General features: G+C 40.6%; 1 protein-coding gene across 4 annotated transcripts in view; it reads right to left on the bottom strand.

Moving 5' to 3' along the window:
* Positions 1-13,388, bottom strand: part of LOC100115618 (Kruppel-like protein 1) — a 343,702-nt gene that overhangs the window by 303,463 nt on the left and 26,851 nt on the right. The window lies entirely within an intron of this gene.

The following is a 13,388-nucleotide window of genomic DNA, read 5'->3' as shown; positions in this document are numbered from 1 at the left end:
CCTACGCTGGAGCGACCTTCCAGCGAATGATCGACGAAGTGATCAGCTCAGAACTCCATCCATATGCGTACTCGTACCTCGACGATGTCATCATCGCGACGGAGACATTTGAAGAGCATCTCGAGTACTTAGAGAAAGGGCTCCAGCGAGTGAACGCGGCTGGATTGACGATAAACCGGGACAAAAGTGTCTTTTGACGAGAAGAGGTGAAGTACCTCGGCGTCCTATTTAATCACGATGGTTTTCGGCCAGCTCCAGAGAAGATAGCGCCCGTTGTGGCGTATCCAGCGCCGAAAAACCTAAAACAGCTGAGACGTTTTCTAGGAATGGCGTCGTGGTATCGCAAATTCTTGCAAGAATTCGCGACCGTCGCTGAACCACTCCATCACCTGACGAAGAAAGGCAGAAAGTACGAGTGGGGGACGGAACAACAAGACGCTTTCCAACGAGTGAAAGCGCTAATAGCGTCTGCACCGATTCTTCACCGTCCAGATTTCGAATCGCAGTTCGTGTTGCAGACGGACGCCAGTGACACCGGGCTCGGCGCGGTACTTTTCCAAGTAATCAACGGAGAAGAGCGGGTTTTAGAATTCGCGAGCCGCACGATGCCGAAAGCCGAAAGAAATTACAGTGTCACGGAGAGAGAATGTCTCGCTGTCATCTGGGCTATACGGAAGTTCAGTCCATATATCGAGGGATATCAATTTAAGGTCATCACGGACCACAGTAGTTTGCGGTGGTTATGCAACTTGCATAATCCCACCGGACGCCTAGCCAGATAGGCACTAGAAATGCAGGGCCACATCTACACTGTGGAACATAGGAAAGGCCTGCTAAATGCCATACCAGACGCGTTATCGCGTATGTTCGAAGGAGACGCAGTACCAGTCGAGGCAGTCGGATGGGCAAGCGAGACCCAGGACGAATGGTACTGCGAAAAGGTCCGTGAGATACAGCTGCATCCGAGCAAAGATCCGCTGTATAAGATATACGGCGGGCAGCTGTACTACTTCTACCCAGATGAGAAATTGCCTGCGTCTATGAATGACGATACGGCGTGGAAAGTCGTCGTGCCAAAAGAAGAGCGAGCAGAAATCTTGCGAGAATGTCACGACGAGCCATCAGCTAATGTCAATCGCAATGTACTATTACTGGCCCGGTATGTACACCGACGTCGCTGAGTATATTCGACGATGCTTCGTTTGTCAGCAATGCAAAGTCGAGCAGCGCTCGCCAAGCGGCCTGATGGGGAAATGAGTGATTACTCGGCCATGGCAGATCACAGCGGGAGATGTCATGGGGCCGAAATCAATGACCGCTCGAGGAAACGAATATATTCTCATATTCGAAGACTTGTTTACCCGCTGGATAGAATGCATTCCGATTAAGCGGGCGAACGCGAAGACGATCCTGCTACATCTCCGAGAGCGAGTCTTCATGCGGTACGGTGCGCCAGAGGTATTCCTGTCGGACAATGGCACGGAGTTGAAAAATAAAGCCATTGATCAGTACCTCAGAGAGCAAGGCGTGCGGCATGAATTAACGCCACCTTATCACCCCCAGGCGAACCCGATAGAGAGGGTGAATCGCACCATCAACAACATGGTACGCGCGCTCATCGAGGAAAGCCATAACACATGGGACGAGCAATTGAGCGACATCGCCTTTGGGTATAATACCGTACCCCATTCCTCGACAGGTGTGAGTCCGGCTATCCTAATGTACGGAACTCAGCCGAGGAAACCTTCCGCGGCGAGGCACGAGCAGGACGCCGCCGCAGAAGAAGAATTGCAGCGACGCGCGATCGATGCATGGCATGATCGCATGTGGGATTTAAAACAGCTGTGCGAGCAAGCGTCGCAGAGGACGCAAGACGCGCAAGACCGCCAGAAGCGCTACTATGATGCCAAGCGTAAACCGGTGTCATACAAAGTCGGGGACTTAGTGATGAGGCGAAACCACGTGTTGTCTTCTGGAGCGGAGCAACGCTCCGCGAAACTAGTGCCACCGTATATTGGGCCGTATAATATAGTGGAAATACGCGGCACCAATACATATCGACTTGTCGACGAGATGGGCGAGCAAGTGGATCTTGCACCAGCTGCGCAGCTGTAGCCATTCTACGTGTCAGCGACGAACGAAGAGTCGCGGAAGAGTGAAGAAGATGGCGACGCCCAACCGCCGAGGGATGCGAGCGTAGACGCGGGTACCAGCGAAGTACCGGCGCAAAGCGAGCGAGACTCTGTCTGCGAACAGAGCGATATTGCGTCCGAAGCAAGCGAAGTCGCCGACCGTCCGAAGCGAACTAAAAAACCGTGCGCAATCGTATTAAACTCTGCGACCAAGAAGAGAGACCGTCCGGAGAAAAAGGTGTATACGGCGAGACGTGCAAGACCTACGCCAGAGGCCGCTAGTGCTGAGGTCGACACCGAGAAGAGGAGGCCTGGTCGTCCGAAGGGTTCGCGCAACCGCGGGCATGACACGACGATTACTAACCCGACGACGTCACCGCGAAAAACGCACGCACAAAGAGCTGCGGACCTAAGCTAGATAATTTATATGCTTAGGTATGAGTCCCGAGGAGCTGCAAGCAGCCTTCGAGCGCGTGATGGCCGCTCTAAACAGGGAGGAAGAACGGCCTCACGTAGTCATCCGGAAGGTAGGAGAAGGCGAAGACCCCTGGAGTGCCTTCCCTCCCGATGACGAGGTGGAGGCGTACTTCGCCCCCGCAGAAGAGGATGAAGGCGAGGGAGCGTTGGTGGTGCGCCGCCCAGATCCACCTGCGCCGGTTGCAGGCGAGGGCGAGAAGACCGCGACGGGCCTGCGCCGCCCGCGCGCGCCGCAACCGGCACTATCCAATGTCGGTGGTCGCATATCGGCTCGCTTGGACGCGAGCGCCGCCGGCTGACTCGATGGCAAGGGAGGAGCCTTCGAGAGAGGAGGCAGCCGCAGCGGTGTGGAACCAGCAAAGGGCCCAGCTGGTAGGGGCGCTCGAGGCGTCGATCGACGTGCGCCAGATGGAAGGCGATGCGTACCGACTGTACACACAGTCGGTGCGTAATTACGGCGACGCCTTTTGACGGTGTGCCGGCAAATAGGCGCGCCTACTCGAGGAAGGGCGAGCGGCGTTTTGCGCCGCAGAAGAGACGCGGCGCAAAGTCGTCGAGCGCCGCAAGCGGAAGGACCACAAGCGCGAAGACCGCGAGCGCCTGCTGGCTGAAGAGCGGCGCCAGCGCGAAGCAGCCGAGCGAGATGTCGCCCGGGCTGAAGCGGCCCTAGCCAAAGCCAGAGCCCGCGCCCGACAATTCCAGGCGTCAGGGCGAACCAGCGCGCCGGACGTGGCGCGACGTCCACGCGCGAAGAGCGCGGCACGCGATACGACACTAGGGACGGCAGACAGCACATCACAAAAGTCCTGCTACGTCTGCGGATACCCCAACGTGTCGCGGAGCAATAAATGCCCGAACGTCAGGCTGCACAAGGTCAAATAAAGCCTAACAAACGAATTCGCAACAGCGTGTTTTTTTTTTTTTTTTTTTTTCATTGACCCAGAATTCCCCAGATCCTTCGTAGATACACGACAATACGTTTCGTCGCGGACGTACTGGGGTGGAATCGCCATCTGGTCGATAGATCAATTCTAGGGAAGGGTTATAACGAGTTATGCACCGCGGCCAACCCGTAGCGGTATGAGTACCGCTGCGCCGCGACGAGAGAACGTAAAGTAGCGTGCGCGATAATAAACACGTGCGAACTCGGGAATAGGCGCGAAAGAGATAGAGCTAATCCTTGAGGAGCGCGCTCAGATAGCTCTTGGCCTTCGATAAATATACACGCGACTTCGCTAAGATTTCAAGGGTCTTGCGGGATTGTTCGTGCTGTGCTGTGTCCAGCGATTCGGAGAGGCATTTTGTGTGTGTGAGTGTGACCCGGAGCCAGGAGACCCCAGCAGTAGCATAGCGGCTGGTTACGGAGTCTTGCGGCCTGTCTAGGCTACGAGCGTCTTCGACGAAAGAGAGAAGGTATGTGTGGCGCGCAGTGCATAAGAGAGAGAGAGTGCCTGGTGAGTGGATATTCTCATATATAATTACCTTTATTTTGATGGTTTTAGACCTTCTATATACCTTTATAATACCTACGTATAGAAGAGAGTTCATAATTCACTGACCGTAAGATTCCAAAGGAACGAATGGCCCAAATGAGCTCAAACTCCAGGATATTGTTCAAAAGTACATTAGTTATAGTATGAACGAGGGGATTGGACACTGCACAGCACACGATATCACGAGCGAAGTCCTGTGTTTACCTTCCGAAGGCCGAGAGCTATCTGAGCGCGCACCTAAAGGATTAGCCCGCACGCTCACTATCTCTACCTTTCTCACTCTTATTCCCGAATTCGCACGTGTTTTTCTTCGCGCACGCGAATCTACCCTGTTTCGTCGCGGCGCAGCGGTACTCATACCGCTACGAGTTAGCCGCGGTGATCAACTCGTTACAATGCATATATATATATATATATATATATATATATATATATATATATATATATGTGTGTGTGTGTGTGTGTATACACACAGCTGAATAAAGATTATTTTAAGATTGGTCCACATGAAAGGGGTGCTGCGAATAATTATTTCTGTAGATATGCTGTTTTTTTTTAAAGCCATCTATTCGAGAATATAAAATAATTATGTTTTATCAGTAGATTTCGTCCAGATAAAAGAGATGCTGCGATTAAATATTTGTGCATATATAATCTTTTTTTTAAAGCTATGTGTTTGTGAATATGAAATGACTAATGCTGAATGCATTTATGCAAATTACAAGATGTTAGTTGCAGATTCGGTCCACATACAAAGGTGCTGCAAATATTTTTATTGTGCTAAATGATCTTTCTTTTAAAACTATGTGTTTGTGAATATGAAATGACGAATGCTACATGGTTTTATGCATATCGTAAGATGTAATCTGCAGATACGGTCCAGATGAAGAGATACTGCAAATAGTTGCTGCAATAGTCATTCTATTATCGACAACTGAATTTCATCTATAAAATTTTAAAAGTGAACTTCTCGCGGAGTATTGAACGTTATTTTCCGTTACAGGGAGCGGAAAATGTGCTTAAACGCACGCGGAGCGTTTGTAATAGTGCATTTTACGCACACTTTATCGAAATGTATTTTAAATACTGTCTTATTTAATGATTTAGATATTTTGATATATGATCAATAGATAAGGCAGAAGCCTACTATAGCATATATATACAGGGTGAGTCATTTTAATCTTTAATCTGAATTATCTCGTTGGCAAAGCATGCCAGCGAAAAAAGTTTCGGATAAAAGTTTTAGGATTTTTCCCTGGTTATCTGATGATGACCTTGACAATGTCATTGAGCGTGACCTTCAAGGTCATTTGAAGGTCAAGTTGATTTTTTCAAATAGAAACCCCTACTTTTGGCACCAGAAATGGAAAGAGCGGGAAATTTTACGTTTGAATATGACCTTGCCTTGACCTTGAATTCAATGGTCAAGGTCATTGGTCATGCCGATAACAGTACAACTGGTTAGATGAACTCGAATGCATTCAAGGAGAAAATGTTACCCACAAAAGTTTTCAGTTTTCTCTTTGACGAATGGTCATCTTGAGCCTGTCGTTAAACAGGATCTTCAAGGGCATTTCAAGGTCAAGTTGATTTTTTGAAATGGAAACCCCTACTTTTAGCCCCATAAATGAAAAGAGAGTGACATGCGTTCAAAAATGAAAAAATTTTCAATATTTCCAGAAATTTTCAATATTTTCTAAAATTTTCGTAATTTTTTCAGTTTTCAAAAATTTTCAGTCATTCCATTATTTTGTATTAGTGTCAATTTTTGAGAGTGAACTACTCTTAACAGTTATGTAGATAGCAAATTAGTGCAGAAAAGCTTAATCGTGTTTTTTACTTCTTGTAAATCGATAATTATTATTGAAAAAAATCTGTTTCCCTGTTTACTGGTCTGTAACAAATTATTTTGATTTTGATCATGGCTGATTATGTTCCCAACGAAATCGTTGATATGATCATGATTTTGGGAGAAAGTCGAAATAATTATGCAGCAGCTGCCAGACTTTATGCTGAACGCTATCCCAATAGGAGACACCCAAGTAATGTTACTATTCAAACCTTAACTCAGAGAGCTCGAAATGGAGCTTTTGTTCGTCAACGCCGTCATCACGAATACGACGAAAACGATCCTCGTGTTATTACCATTCTAGCGATTATTCATCTTGATCCTCACATTAGTACTCGACAAATAGAAAGAGAAATAGGTATACCTCGATCAACAGCATCCCGAATATTGAGAGCGAGAAGATATCATCCTTATCACATAACATTAACACAACAGTTAACTCCAAATGATATGATTTTGCGAGTACGTTTTTGTCAATGGGCAATACGAATGATTCAACAAGATCAAGACTTTTTCAGGCACGTTCTTTTTTCAGATGAATCAACATTCAGAAACACTGGAGAATTGAATAGACATAATTGCCATTATTGGTCAGATGAAAATCCTCATTGGTTCAGGCCCATAGACAATCAACACCGCTGGAGTGTTATGGTCTGGTGTGGAATCATCAATGGCTATTTGATTGGTCCTTATTTCTTTGAAGAGAACGTGAATGGGGTAAACTTTTTGAGATTACTTCGAGACATTTTACCTGAATTACTAGAAAATGTAGACCTAGCCACAAGGCTAAGAATGTGGATCCAATTAGATGGAGCACCACCACATTATGCACGCATTGTTCGTGATTATTGGCCCCCTCGTTCACCTGATTTAACCCCTTCCGATTTTTACTTATGGGGATATCTTAAGAATGTTGTTTATGCTCAACGGCCAACAACGCGAGATAATATGATCGAACGCATTCGTACAGCTTGTGCAGCAATCCCTCGAGATGTTCTACTTAGAACCATAAGACAATTCAGAGCTCGACTTGATCTTTGCATCCAACAAAACGGCGGTAATTTCGAACAATTAATCAATGGTTAACTCCAGTTAACATTCCATAAAAATACCAAACAAATAACAAAAAGGGAAAAAACAAAAAAAAAACAAAAAAAAATAAAACAAAAAAAAAATGGGATGCTAAATCCGTTTGACAACCTCCTTGATGATGCATCCTGGGTTCGGCTGATGTCAAAGGTAATTTCCGCACAAAAGATGATTTGTTTCCAAAATCACATGTTCGAACGTAAAATTTCCCGCTCTTTCCATTTCTGGTGCCAAAAGTAGGGGTTTCTATTTGAAAAAATCGACTTGACCTTCAAATGACCTTGAAGGTCATGCTCAATGACATTGTCAAGGTCATCATCAGATAGCCAGGGAAAAATCCTAAAACTTTTACCCGAAACTTTTTTCGCTGGCATGCTTTGCCAGCGAGATAATTGAGATTAAAGATTAAAATGACTCACCCTGTATAATATAGCATATATATACAGTCACACAGAGGATACAGACTCAGACGCTCTCGAACCACCAGACTGTGTATATCGCCTAATGTATAGTCTATTCAAATAAACCATCAATACAATGTTGATCCTTAGTGAAACAAAAATTCTGAACATTACAGTTTCCATCTGAAGATTTTAGACTAATACAGAAGATAACTAAACAGAACAGAAATTTTCAGCAGAATAATGTTTGAATTGAGACAGACAACAGTTATTTACAGGTATTATTAGTTTTTTTAGATTTTTTTTTAGTTTATTGCGGATGGTACCAGATTTCAACAGTTACGTTAATTAGATTCTATTATGTAATTAAAGGCGTGTTTTTAAAAAGTTTAGATATTTATATTCCAATATGGCGCCGGGACGCGCGCCTCCTGATAAGCATCCTGCGTTTTTTGAGTATCATACTGGAAAACGAGTTGAAACTGCAGTGTGCATCATCTGTGATAGAGCGTTCCATATCAACTGTCTTGACCACAATTCCAAAAAATACAAATACTTGGGGAAACATCTGATAATTTCTCCTGAGCACAGTGACAAGAACATAACCTCAAAAATTGATGAGAAGAACCTGCATGTTTCAACAAGGATTTTAGGAGGAAATAAGAAAAGAATTATCAGCTGAAATTAAAGATTCAACTCAAAGTGATAGTGCAGTGCAAAGTTTGAAAACGTAGGTCGATCTATTGAAAAGACTGGTTACTGCACTGAAGGAGAAAAATGATATCCTAAAAGAAAAACTAGAAAGAAATTCGAATCAAACTGTTTTCAAGTCTTATTCGTACAAAGATGCGGTTAAACAAACTAAACTTTTGCAAAAAAAGTACCAAAGATCACAGTTCAGAAAAATGGAAATAGTGAGATTAATGTTAAACAGTCGGTGCAAGATTGTCTAACTGCGCAAAAAAGTATATAAACTAAAAACATTTTCATAAACAAGAAAAATAAAGTAATCATTACTTGTATAAGTGAAGATAGTGTAACATTAGCAGAAAGTGTGCTTAAAGAAAAACTAAATGGCCACTGCAATGTAACAAAAAGTGAACTTAATTACCCGAAGTTGAAAATTGTTGGTATTGAAACTTTCCAACAGACTAATTATAAAATATATGAATTGAAAGGATCTGGCTATGAATACAAATGTTACTATAATAACAGCTCGATGAACAAAAATGATGGCGTGATGGTCTTTGTAAATATTAATTTACAACAAAACACTGAAGTGTTTGAAACTGGTAGAATTAAGATCTATAATTAAGAATTAAGAATAAGTCCGAATTCATTATAGATATACATAAATTTTTAATTGCAAATAAAAGTGTTAAAAATCACCTTGTAATAGGTGATTTTAACATTGATTTACTATAACATGATAATCTTAGTCAGGAGTTTCTATGTAATTTCCTTAAGAAGGGATACATCCCTGGTTTTGTTGGTATCACTAAGCCGCCAGTTGGACTTGCAAAAGGTTCCTGTATCGACAATATATTTATTAAAACAAATAATTTAACGACAATTACATATAAAATAAAACTTTCAATAACAGATCACTATCCAATTTTCATTGCAATAAATACGACTCCAAAGATAATAAAACAACCAGAAACCTTTATAAATTATAAAAAGTTAACAAACTTTGCTAGAAATAAAAACTGGAGTGAAATATTGTCGATAGAGGATCCTAACTTAGCGACGGATAAGCTGTTGAGCGAGATCAGAAGCTCTGTAGACATAGCTACCACTAAACAAAGAAAGAATAAACAAGATGGAAGAAAGGGCTGGATCACAAGCGCAATAATAAAATCATGTGAAACCAAAGAGTTTTTATATAATTTATGGCAGCTGGATATAAATAATGACCAACTTAAATTACAGTACAGAAAATATACTAAATTGCTAGATAAAGTGATTAAAAATGCAAAAATTAAATACGATAAAAAGCAAATCGAAAGCAATATAAATAACCCAAAAAAGCTCTGGGAAGTTATTAATAATAAAATCGGCAACAATAAATCCAGAGAAGCCATGAATCATATAAAAATTAGAGACAGGAAAGTAACTGACAAGACAGAAATAGCTAATGATATGAATAGTTTTTTCTGTGAGATAGGTCGAGAGTTAAGTGGACAAATTGTAAATCCAGCTAATGCGATACTCAAATTACCGGCTATGAATCCAAAGTCTATTTTCATTAACCCAACGAGCAAGAGTGAGGTAATATCTGTAATCGATGCATTAAAAGTTAGAAGTCGTGGAGTAGATATGATAAATTCCAAGACCTTGAAATTAATACGCGACTATATAGCTGATGCACTAACTTATATTATAAACTTAGGCATTGAGACAGGTATTTGGCCTAATGCACTCAAGAAGGCGGAAATTGTGCCAGTTTGCAAAGCAGGTAAAAAAAATAAAATTAAACTACAGGCCTATATCATTGATATCAAACGTAGCAAAAATTTTTAAGAAAATAATACACAATAGACTTTATGATTTTGTAACCAAAACGAATATGATCTCCGAACACCAATTTGGTTTTGTAAAAAAAAAATAGGTACAAATAATGCACTACATTACCTAACGAACTTATTGTACAATAATATTGATAAGAGTATACCGACTTTAGTAACGTTTCTCGACCTGGCGAAGGCTTTTGGCACAGTGGATCATAGTAACCTACTGGATAAATTATACTGTGTAGGAATTAGGAAAAAACTCTGATCCTGCTTTCTAGTTACCTATAGTAATAGGTATCAAAGTGTAAAAATAGATGGTTGTGTAAGTGATAATCTACTAATACATACTGGTGTAGCACAAGGTACGATACTTGGTCCACTGTTGTTTATATTGTACATAAATGATATACTTCAAGAGATACCTCAGGAAGCTATTCTATTATACGCGGACGATACTGCTATAATCGCAACAGGGGCTAGCTGGGTGAAAGCCCAAGATATCATGAATGATTCTTTGTTGAAAATACACAAATGGCTTGCGGTAAATAAGCTATCACTAAATGTTGATAAGTCTGTTTGTATGACTTTCGATAGCTATGTCGACAGCGTTCCTAATCAAATAGATGTAAAGATACAGGATAAAAAACTAGCTAGGGTTGAGAACTACAAATATCTTGGGATAGTCTTTGACTATAATTTAAAATGGGATATGCATATGTTATATATTATCAAGAAAACTAAATATCTTGTATACATCTTTTATAAAATTGCGAAAACAATGCCAACTGAGACTTTGAGGATTAGATACTATGCCTTTTTCCATAGCATAATAAGCTATGGAATCATAACCTGGGGTAGAGTATATAAGAATAATAGAGATTTAATACAGAAAATACCCAAAAAAATACTAAAAATAATAAATAAAAATAATTTTTTCATGCAAAATAATCCTGCCAATCTCGAACAATTGTTTGCGCTAGGGGCCTTGAAATTGTATTACAATGATCTCAAAACGCAATACCTCAACTCATCTAGTATTACTAGAAATAAAAGCATTATCGTACCTATAAGCAAAAAGAGAATTAGTGATAAGAACTGTTAAATTAAAGCAATCTCAGTGTTTAATACACTACTAAACAATTTAAAAGTTTTAGAAATAGGAAAATCAAGTCAACTAAAAATAATTAAGGAATGGATAAAATCCAATTGTTGATATCTAAAAATATGTATATAATATTATTTTTTCTGCTCTCTAGATGAACTGTTACAAATGAAATGTATTTATATGCATTGTAATGAGTTGAGCACCGCGCGCGTGAAGAAAAACACGTGCAAATTCGGGAATAAGAGCGAGAGAGATAGAGAGAGTAAGCGCGCGGGCTAATCCTTCAGGTGCGCGCTCAGATAGCTCTCGGCCTTCGGAAAGTAAACACAGAACTTCGCTCGTGATCTCGTGTGCTATGATGTGTCCAGCGGATCATATTATATCTTGTGTGTGAGTGCGACGCGGAATCCGGGTTTTCTGATCTGCCTGCTTAGCGGTCCAGCAACGTCTAGTCATGCAGTCTGTCCGGGATCAGGAGCGTCGGTGACGAGATCGTGAAGGTTTGTGTGACGCGCAGCGACTGTGATTGTGTGCATGAGAGTGTATATCACCCGTGCGAGGGTATCCGGCGCGCGCGACCTTCACGGCGATATACGCGTGCGAGCGCAATTATTCCAGCGTCGCGGCGAGTCGCAAAGTTGTTGGCGACTCGCGTATTATTATTATTCTTTTATATTTGTAAACTCACGGTTTTGACGCGCTAGTGAAATATAACTTAGACTTATTATTTTACGTGCTTTTTTTTCATTTCGTTTACTTACCGATTCCTGATCCTTCCTGCGACTACCGCCGCCTCCGCGGGCGTTATTTATTAGTACTTATCTAACGCAGTTAAGCAGCCGAGCACGCGCCAGGCGGCGCGTAGACCCAGCAAGATAAAAGCAGCTAAGACAGCTGCATGCAACGGAGGTATTTCGCGGGCGTAGAGGAGTCCTCCGCCGCATCGAGGGAACGCGATCCAGTCATTTAGCGGGTTATTCGTTGATTGAATTTAGACCCCGTTACAGCATATGATGCTAAAACTAAAGCAGAAAGTAGTAGTATGGAGGCTACAATCGTTGTGTAAATGGAGGATAATTTTTTAGTTTTTAAGTATTTTTGTTATTCTTTTATATCTTGTAATAGAGCAGCCCTGCGGTCAGATAACCTCGTTTATCTTAGCAGAAATGCGGAGTTTGTATATATCTCTGTATTTTCGTTTCTGGTTAAATAAATAAATAAATAAATGAATAAATAAGAAAAGTGTGTAGAAATCCGAAGATAGCTGTTTTGATTGGAGAAAAACTAGTGAATGTACAACAAACATTACAAAATAAAGAAAACTGTTTTGAACTATGAAAAACTGTTATTTTCGCTTATTAATAGTTATTATCTGTTGTATTTATTTTTTTTTATTTATTTTAAAAAATAAATTTAACTGAAGAAAACTCTAGCAAACTAAATAAAACTTAAGAAAAAAGAAGATTACTGTTGACTGTGTCTCAATTCCGAGATTTTTTTCTGCTATTATGCAGTTCATAACTATTTTCTTTAGTTGTTTTCTTTTTTCTTTTTCGCTAGGGATTTAAGATATCGTTATCATTTAGTATAAAAGTAAATATCGTATCATGAATTACATTTTAGTACAGAATATAAATTTTATGATTGTTATAATCCTAAAATTTACATTATATTATAAATGTCAATAAAAAAAAGTGTTTAATTGATATTATTTTATTGTTAAATTTTGTTAATATAATTAATACTGTCATCAAATAATTACAAAGAGTTTGAAAACATTTTTCAATATTCAAAATTTATTTCTATTTTATTCTATAATTTTAAAACTGGTCCTGTGTACTAGTAGCTATAGCTACTTTTATAGAATGTTGGCTGCATTAAATATATTTATTTATACTCGACGGTAATTATTTCTCGTGGAACGTTTTTGAAATCGTGCTTTTAATTGGTTAGAATTTATCAATTTGGCAATCTGATTGAATCATTTTAAAAACATTTCACAAGAATTAACTATCATCGAGTGTACATCTTATATTTAACAGTATATTTAAGAATGACACGTCAAATAACTAAATATCATCACAATTGATTTGTAAATCACGAGCAAAGCGAGTTTTTTTCTAGTCTTGAATAAAAAAAAATGTAAAAAATAACCATCGCTATCAAAAGTTGCAAGCTATTTAAAATAGGGTAAAATTCGTCAAAAATGCCTTCAAAGCAGGAATTTACAGTGTTTTGTCGGGAGCAGGTAATATAATTACCCGGGGCACAACAAAGGCTATTTTCTGGTAATTATTAATTGGCGACGTTACCGAAGACGCCGCTCGAT

Source organism: Nasonia vitripennis (assembly GCF_009193385.2).
Source record: "Nasonia vitripennis strain AsymCx chromosome 3 unlocalized genomic scaffold, Nvit_psr_1.1 chr3_random0007, whole genome shotgun sequence".
Taxonomy (NCBI): Eukaryota; Metazoa; Arthropoda; class Insecta; order Hymenoptera; family Pteromalidae; genus Nasonia; species Nasonia vitripennis.
The sequence above is the reverse complement of the archived record's forward strand: the minus strand, read 5'-3'. Positions and strand labels throughout refer to the sequence as shown.